Genomic DNA, 9237 nt, shown 5'->3' with positions numbered 1-9237 from the left:
CTGCCAGCACTAAGTATAAGCCGGTTGGCGGCTGATTGATGGGTAATTGTTTTACCTCTGAACAGCCTGAGCCCCATAATTTGGAGGCATAAATCCCAGCCTGTCGGGCTTGGCTGACATGAAATGACACCCAGAATTAAATGGAAGCATAACAATTAACAACCCATAAAAATGGTCTGAGCCAGAGCCCCACTAACCAGGAAAGTACATTTCCACCTTCTCTGGGCCGGCCTGTCCCGGCCTCAGGGAGGGCCCATCACTCCTTTCTATGGCCCCAGCAGGGCCCTGGGCAGCTGGCCATTGGGGACACCCCATAAGCCCACCACACAGGCCCATAGGTGACCGGTGATCCTATGGATGTCGGACACTGTCAGGACCCAAGGTCACCACAGCTATGCTGTCTGCATTGCCCGCTTCTCTTGGCACCCACGCACCCACACAGTCCAGGTGTGGGCCAGCCCAGGGCTGGGGTCCTCAAGGATCCATGGGCTCCCTGTGGGGCTGAACCCCAGCTGCCCGCATCATAATCCAACCCTGCTTCTGCTCCTGCCAGCACCTCCCACACAACCCTCCCCAGCCTCGTCTCAGGGCCCACTTTGGAGTTAGTGTGCCTCCATATGTGTGCGGGTTCACATGCCCCCTGTGTGCCAGCCATCAGTGGGGCTTTGTTGACATGTCCACGGGTCTCCTCCTTGACGTGACCTCCATGCTTCACCCCTCACGAGCAAAGAGGAGAATCCAGGCTCTAGGGGAGGGGCCCTCATCCCAGCCAGGCCAGGCGCAGCAGTGTGACTGCTACTCATCCTGCAGGGGCAGTGTGGCTTCCGAGGGGTCCAAGGCTCACAGAAGCAGCCAGGGTTCTATGGCGTCTCTGGCCTCAGCGTGCCCCTTGGGGCTGCGGGGCAGGTTCACTCTGTGAGACAGGCGCTTCGGGCAGTAGGGCAGACAGAGCAAGGCCTGCTCCACTTTTCTGCACTGCCGTCCAGTGTCAGGGTGCGGCAGGAGGACATGACCCCTGAAGGGTCACGGCAGGTCCCCACATCAGCACAACCCCTGGCAATGTCCCCAGCGGTAGAGTTTGTCCTTGGGCTTAGCCATTCCCTAGGCATTTGTGGGCAGGGGTCGGGGCCTTGGGTGGCAATGGAAGGACCTTCCCAGGAGACGCCTGTGGTGAGCAGTTGGTGCCAGGAGACATGGGGGCTCTGGCAAGGGGGCAGGCACCCTGGAGTGGACATCTTGGTGCCGGCCAAAGCCAGGGGCTTCATCTCAGGCCCCATAGCCTCAAAGTAGAGGTGGAGACAAGGAGAGACCCCACCCCTGCTTGTGCCTGGCTGAGGATGAGGTCATGAGGATTCAGAGAGGACAAGCCTCAGGCCCAACTCTAGGCCAACAGCTTCTAACAGACCTGACTTTGGCACAAAGGAGCTGTTGACCTGGGCTGGCCTAGCCGCACCTTCAGTGCACCCACCTCATCAGACCTCAAGGGTGCAGGCATGCAGATGACAGGCTCACAGGTGGGCCACACGTGGACCAGTGACCCAGCCTGGCCAAAGGAGCAGATAACCAACCAGCCTGGGAGCCTCAGAGCTGCTAAGGGAGAGCCAGGGCGAGGGCCAGTGCAGCAGGGCTCAGTGGGGACCCTCGTCAAGCCCGTGGGGCATGGAAAAGAAGGCAGTGGGAGCCGAGCTCAGTCAGGTGGGGCGACTGCCACAGGGGGCTAGATTGGGGACCCTAATGCTTCACCACAGGTTTAACACCAAAAAAAAAAAAAAAAACTGACTTGATGTAGAGCCCATTTTAAGAATCAACTTAATAAAAAACCACTTTTCTTGCACTGGGAACAGTTGAATGGCTGTCTTAACTTAATTGTCTCTGAGCTCTCTGTTTTGTAACTCGATAATTGTGATTTTGTTTTCTTATTAATGTCATTGTTTTAAACCTCCTTCAAAATGCTCTGAGTCTTCTCAGACAAAGCGAGGCCTCGGGGTGCAGAGCAGAGTCCAGGGACTCCCAAAGGCTTCCTCCGGAAAGCAGGTAGCAGCAGAGGGACTAGCTTGGATAAAAGTGCTGCCCCTTGGGGCAGTCGATGGGTGCGTGGGGAGCTCAGTAGGTGGGTGGGCAGATTGCTCTGTGGACAAAGGCAGGGAGGCCAAGAGCTGATGCTGAGTGAGGTTTGGGGAGAGTTGGATACTGGAGAGGCTAAGGGGGCCTCAGAGGACTCGGAGGCGGTGCCAGCAGGGTCAGAGCTGCCAGTTGGTGGGGGAGGGTGAACCTGACCTTGGATGTGTCACAGGCCAGGTGGGGGGATACTCAGGGGTCCTGGCAGAGGGACCTGCAGCCACCAGAGACAGGCGGATCCTGGAGAAAACCCCACTTGCCTAGCTCATTCCTGGGCCCTAGCTCATTCCTGGAAGGCAGATTGGGGGCTGCCTTTGAGGTCTAAACTGGAGAGGCCCCCGAGTAGCTCCCGACTCTGGGCCCACAGACCCCCCAGCCCTCTCCCCAGGACTCGAGCGGGAGCCGCACCCACATTGGGAATTAGGGGCAGGTCCGGCCTGCATGCTGTATTGGAGAAATGCACCACAATTAATTAGCCCCTAAAAAAAGCGTTTGAAGTGTTTATTGCAGGATGGCGCTCCTGGTTTTATAAGCAGATGGGGAAATAAAGTGGTGGGAATGACAAGCCGGGAACAGCTGCACAGGGACCCGGAACCTAATTCATAATTCAGCAGACTAATCAGAGAACATCTTCTGCGGGCACAGTAATGAAGGGACGTGAGGCTGCAACTGATGAGCCGCTCGTCACAGCGCCCGCCCTTGCCAGCCATGGCGGCCGCTCCCCAGTGTGTCCAGGACCTGGGCAGCCCCCCTACCAGCCCCAGGTCGCAAGGGTCATGTGTCAAGCTCTTTGTGGAGTTTTTTCAACTGTCCCATGGGGCGTGACAGCCACAAGCCCATCTTCCAGAAGGGGAAACCACGGTACAGGTCCCTTCTCTGACCTCATCAGGAAAATGGGTAGTACTCACTCCCAGCCCTCAGGGAGAAAGGGAGCCTCCCTCACGGGTGAGAGGTGAGCAGGAGAAGGAAGAGCCTCCCCCGCTCCAGGGTGGTTTTGTCTGAAGAGTAAGAAACACCTGGTGGGGAGGGGTCTGGGTTGGATGGGAGAGGGAGGAAGGGTCTGAGACCAGGGTGCGAGGCGGGATGTTGCGCAGGCAGTTCGTGGACCCTAGTGGGGAACCTAAAATAATTGAACATAAAAATTCACATGCGTTTTATGAATCTTCCGGCTCCGACAGGAGCCCAGTGTTCACAGCAGTCGCAGACTGTAAAACGCACAGGATAAAATATTTGTGACAGCCGTAAAGTCCTTGTTTTCTCCTCGGCTGCCGTGGAAACAATGGGAGGTAGAGGGTGGACGACAGGCCTGCTTTGTCCCCTCCCAATGGATCCACTGCACCTCCCCCCAGTCGGGACCTTCCCCCAGGCTCAGCACACTTGTCTGTGTGTCTGGCATATGCTGGGCCTGGGAAGGACATAGGACCCAAAGTAGTGCCTGACCCGTACTTGTTTGAGGCACTCATGGCCTCATAGGGGCAGACAGACTGGGTCAATGAAACTGCCAGGCATTTTTCTTACACACACAAAGCCACAAACACCATCAAAGTGGTTGATGCTGTAGCAGAGGAAGGCACAGATGCTGTAGCGCCCCAGCGTGGATCACGGGGGCCTTGTGGAGTTGGGCTTTGAGGCCTCTGTAGGAGCTCACCAGAGTGAGCACTGGATGGGATCCACACCCCGGTTAGAAAGGGAGCCTCAAGTCAGAGTCTGACCCCACCACTCCATTGGACCCTCAGGCCAGCCTGGCTGCGACCCTGAGCACAAGCTGCCAGCCCTCAGACTTGAGTTGCCTCCCAGTAGGCTTTAAGAACAGGCAAAGAGAACAGAGGAACTGAGTGCCTGGTTACCTGCAGCTGCATAACAAACCTCCATAATCGTTCTAGTTTTTGTCCATCTGTGGGTCTGGATTCTGGTCAGGGCTCTGTGGGGCGATTCTTCTTCTCCATGTGATGTCCATGGGGTCCTTCAGTGGCACTCAGGGCGCAGCTGCATTTGCATGCTAGGTTCAGCAGGCCCCTCCCTCTCCACATGGCAGCTCAGGTCCCATAGCAGGAAGGCTTGGAGCCCGGCATCGCACCCCGCCTAGGGAGATCTAGGGAGGGCCTAGACCGGTCCCAATGGGGCAGTGTCAAGGAAGGGGTGGCCACCTATGGTTGAGTTCCTGTAAGGCAGGCTCAGTACAAAGCACTGGGCGAGGCAAGGAACAGAAGCCCACCCAGAGGAGCAGGGGCAAACACCCCCTGGAAAAATAGGACCAACTAAGTGCCCAGAAGCTTCGGGCTGGGCTCCTCATAGGCACATTTTCCAGAAAAAAACAAACTGGGGAGTGACCCCAAGATTTTATTGGAGGGTGGTCTACGCTATCTGAATACAAATGGGAGACACACACTCCAGGGCACCTTTGTTCCTGAGTCAATAACGTGTGCGGCAACATGGGACTAGCCCCTTGGGACAGGTAACCACACTGGGGTACCCTTGCCAAGTGGGGTCTCAGTGTTGAAGTGGGATTTGGGCCTGGCAGGCAGGGATGGTTGTATGGCCCCTTCTTTTCCCGCTTCAACCCCACTGGATGCCCCACCCCAAAAAACTTGTCCCCTCTACCTGAGAACCCCCAAGGGCCAGCATGTCACTCAGTCCCCATGGCTCAGAGACGGCAGCCTACCTGCCTGAGGTCACCCAGCTCTTAAACATCAGAGTGAGGGCAGAGTCCAAATGTCTCTGGCCCCAGGGCCTGCCCCACCCTGGCGGCCCCCCAGCCGGACCCCCAGATGTGCCATCTCCCACCCTTTCCCTGGCTCCCACTGATCCACAGTGAGACAAGACCAGGCTCCGGTAGGCTGCTCTGGGGCTCCCTTCCCTGGAGGAAGGTGATTGCTCCCCTCCCCCTCAGGCCCAGGGCAGATCCTCCATGGGCTGCTCAGAGCCACAGGACATTGAATGTAGGGCAGGGAAGCAAGGTGGGGGGTGATGGGCCACTGTGCAAGGAGGGGCCCCTCCGAGCCCAGGGTGGGCCCACCCTCTTGCCCCTCCATCAGATGTGTTATGCAGCCCTCACGATCGCACTCGTCCAGCTGTCCTAGCAAGTCTGCACCACCACCTCCTCCTGAGTGGCCCAGGCTCTGAATGGAGCAGCTGGGAGGGATGCTCAGTGCCCCACCTGGCCAGCCTGTCCTGTGGGCCAGGCTCCCAAGAAGGCAATCTCACTGAACAAACATGCTGCGTGGGCTCTGTGCAAACAGCAGCATCTGCGGCACCACCACCAAGGCTCAGAGATCCACCATGGGGGCTAAGAGGCCGCATCCCTACAGGGAAGAGGGATGGGGGTGGCCCTTATCATCTGGGGGAGGCCCTGGGACCCCTGCCGTCTAAGACACACACATACCCAGGCCCTCGTGGGTGCTGAGCTAGACACTGGGGTTCAGAGGGGGACAAGGTGGACACAGACAGGCCCAAGGCAGGGCCCAGACAGTAAGCAAGCCATGAGGATGTGACACACAGGGACCTGCCCCCACCTGCCAAGGGCTTCACAGAGGGATAACTTGAATGGAGGCTGTGCTTCTGGTACCTGGGCTCAGGGAGGCCCTGCACAGCCAGCCGCATCCTGAGCCAGACTTCAGGGAGCCCATACAGGGGAGTTAAAACTCCTGAGCTGGGGAGCCTGGGGGTGGGTCTGAGCCCAGCGTTCATAGTGCTGACCTTCACTCCCCCAAGGAACCACACCCCGGTCCTCTGGGGAATAGAACCACAGCTCTGCGGGTGAAGGGCTGACCAGCACCACCCCCTTGGCCACTGGCAGAGACTCCCCCCCAGGGCTTCCCAGACAGTGGGGCCATCAGGGTAAGAGCCCCATCCTGGGCGGGGCCCTGGGTACTCGTATAGATCAGACATCTGTGTGTGCAGGACCCCCAGATGGTTCCCATCCCTGCCCCCATGCCCCGGGGTCCCTCCCAGAATGGCAGGGTCCCAAAGAACAAGGTACTCCTCACATCACAGCCTCTGGGCTCCCCGCACCCCGTGAGGGTTCCCTTATCCCAGCCCACCTGGGGCCAGGGAGGGCACCCACTGGACCCTTGAAGAGGCCATGGCAGGGTCACGGAAGGGCAGAAATGGAGCAGCAAATGGACACCGGCGGTTCGGAAGTCTCTGATTTTTTGCATTTTCCAATTTTTCTGACATTTGGCATGAGTCCGGCATGTAATCGGAACGGTAAGTGTTAGTAGGAGAAACAGGCTGCTGGAGACCAAGGGGACAAGGTTGAGGACTTGGAGTGGAAGGGCTGGGGTGGATCCTGCTCCCTCTACCAGGCAGTCACCAAGAGGGCCTCTCCCTCTGCCTCCCCAAGACACACTGGGGTGCAGGTTCCAACCATGCTGTCCTTCGGGACGAGTTTTGTGTCCCTCCCTGCACCAGTCTCATTTCAATGCTGCTGTGACAGTTACATTAACTTGTATCTAATTGGGCACTCGGCTATTGGACATGGAGCAATTCCAGCTTAATTAGGCCTTGGGAAGCTGGGCATTAATTACAGTGACAAAGACTCAGTACAGGGCTCGGCAGATCCTGGCTCGGAAAAGGCTTCAATCCAAGTGCAGAGTGTCTGCAAAGCCCGGCCAGAAAAGGGCTCCTGGGTGCCCGTCCTCTGCCTCATTCCTCTGCTTAATCAAAGTGTCTGCCACGTCCTCCCTCACCTCTTGTGCCCACTCACCAGAGTCTACCCGGGACCTTGCACCCCTGACGTCCCAGGGTGGGCTGGGAATGTGCCCTGGAATGCCGCGGGCCCTTGTTAAGGTGGGGCCTGTCACAGCCCAGGCCTGGCTCTGGGCACGGCCCCCTCCCCGTCCCCCTCACATCTTCTCTTCTCCCCACTCTGGAGAACTCTGACATCCTGGGTTGCCTAAGGACCATGGTCACCTTCAGCACCCCTTCCTGTCGTGCCCCATATGGGCTCAAGGGCTCAGCCTAGTGGCCAGCTTGGGACTTTGGTCAAGGCCAGAGGTCACAGGAGACAGGATGAAGACAATGCAGCCATGTGGAGCAGCCAAGCGTCAGCCCTTCTTCTCTGCCCTCAGCCTCTTCCCCTCAGCTTATTACCTCCCTGCTCTCTGGCCCTTCTGCCCTACCCTTGCCTGGCCCTTCGCCCCTCCACAGCCGTGAGGAAGAATTACATCAGGTTTCAGTATTTGTTGTGTTTATGGGAGACACTTTATGTGACTTTTTATTTTAAGGCCAGGTGAGTTGAGGGTTTTATATTTCTTCCTCTAAGGAAAAACAGAAAACTAGAGTAGGTGGTTTACAATATGGCCCCCAATTATTCCTCCTCCTGTGCCAGGGGCTCTCTGGATATAACTGTCTCTGGAGACTTCCCTCTGATCTGGGCCTGGCCTACGAAGCTGCTCCTCCCTCGCCAGCACATCACCTCCTTTTTCCCTGATGTTCTACCTCTGTTGATGTGCCCTGTTCTCTATCCCCACTCCGCTGCTGAGGGTGAACTGAGGGGTCTGTGCGGAGGGGCTGGCCTCGTACACAGAGTCCCTGATGCCTGATGCTGCCCTCCTGACACCTGCTGCCTGATAGTCCCAGGCTGAATCCCAGGGCCTTGAAAACCAGGTGAATGAGAACAGTTTATGACAAGGCCATGGAGAGGCCCTCCCTGTAGCACTAGCTCACCCAGGGAACCAGGGTACATTGCCCTCAACAAGCTGATTGGGAAAAGGCCATGGACCGTGGTGAGGCTCAGGCTTGCCTCAGCCACAGCAATGAAGGCAGTTAGTCTCTAGTCAGCACTTGCTGTGAACCGCCTTGTGCCAGGCACTTCTCGTAAACTGCCCTGTTTCTGAGAGCCACCTAGTGATTCAGGGTCACTAGGCCAGCAAGAGGTAGAGTTGCCCCTGGCGCTACAGACCTCTATCCTGGAAGGGTCTGGAAGAGGCTTCTGAGCCAGGACTGTGTGGCCCCCGGACCAGAGAGCAGGCTTCTCCACAGGGGCTGGGTCTGTTCTGTGCTGAAGAAAATGCTTCACGCTCTAATATTGACGTTTCCCATAATGATGATAGTATTTTCTCCCATCGGTCAAGACCAAAATCAATGGCATTTGAGTAATTGGAGATTGATTTTAATTAAGTCTTACAAGTTTTGTGACTGTGCAGGATGGAGGACTTTCCTCGAGGGTTGCAGAGGGGATAGTGGAATCTGGATGCGCATCCACAGGACCCTGAGGTGTGGTGGGCTGCAGGCCAGGCCCTGGGGTGCTGTTGGGCCCTGGTGTGAGACACTTCCCCTCCCCTGGTCCCCCAGGGTGGGCCCAAATTCCCTACTCAGGGGACACTTTGTCCACGGGGCAGGGAAGCACAGGCAAGCGTGGTCAGGGTGAGCAGGAGGGCCCACCCACTCACCCCAGCCATGCCTGCCCCTCTCCCAGGCTGTGTTTCGCCATGGATGGTGCTGGGTCCCTCCCCTCCCAGGCTTCGACTTCCTCATCTGTAAAAGGGGGTCATAATGTCCTCAGCGCTCCAGACCTACAGGAAGCATCTGGAACTTTGCAACATTACATATTTTCCATCACCGGAAGCTGCCTTCCAAATGTCTTTCCCCAGAAACCTCGTCCTGTGCATTTCCACCATCCCCGGACTTTCTGCCCTTCAGAGCTGTGGGTGGCGTCAGCACTGCCCTGACCGCACCCTGATCCTCACAGCCTGCCTCTGACCACAGGACACAGAGGGCATGCGTGCATTTCCTTTTTCTGGGCCAGGCCCCCTCCCCCTGCTCCCTAGAGCTTCTCATGATGCCGCCAGGAGCCAGGGACCCTACACACAGGCCCCCAGACCTCCAGCCCTGCTGCCTCATGCACAAGCACCTACCCGAAGATAGCCCCCGCCCCTCAGCCAGGTCCCCAGACTCCCTCACTCCTGGGGACCCCAAACCTTGCCAGCCACTGCCAATGGACACATTTAATGACACGGAAGACAGAAGGTCATTAGCAGACATGCATTATTAATGTAGAGGCCTAACTAGGCAGAGTACTAAACCACCTGGGCTCACCCACGTCCCTGAGGACTAATGAAGCTGCTGCTGCACATGGCTCCACCCCTGCCACTGGCTGAGCCCCAGTGCCCCCCCCAG

The sequence above is a fragment of the Trichechus manatus genome, unplaced genomic scaffold, assembly GCF_000243295.1.
Source record: "Trichechus manatus latirostris isolate Lorelei unplaced genomic scaffold, TriManLat1.0 scaffold00282, whole genome shotgun sequence".
Taxonomy (NCBI): domain Eukaryota; kingdom Metazoa; phylum Chordata; class Mammalia; order Sirenia; family Trichechidae; genus Trichechus; species Trichechus manatus.
This window is presented reverse-complemented; position numbering follows the sequence as displayed.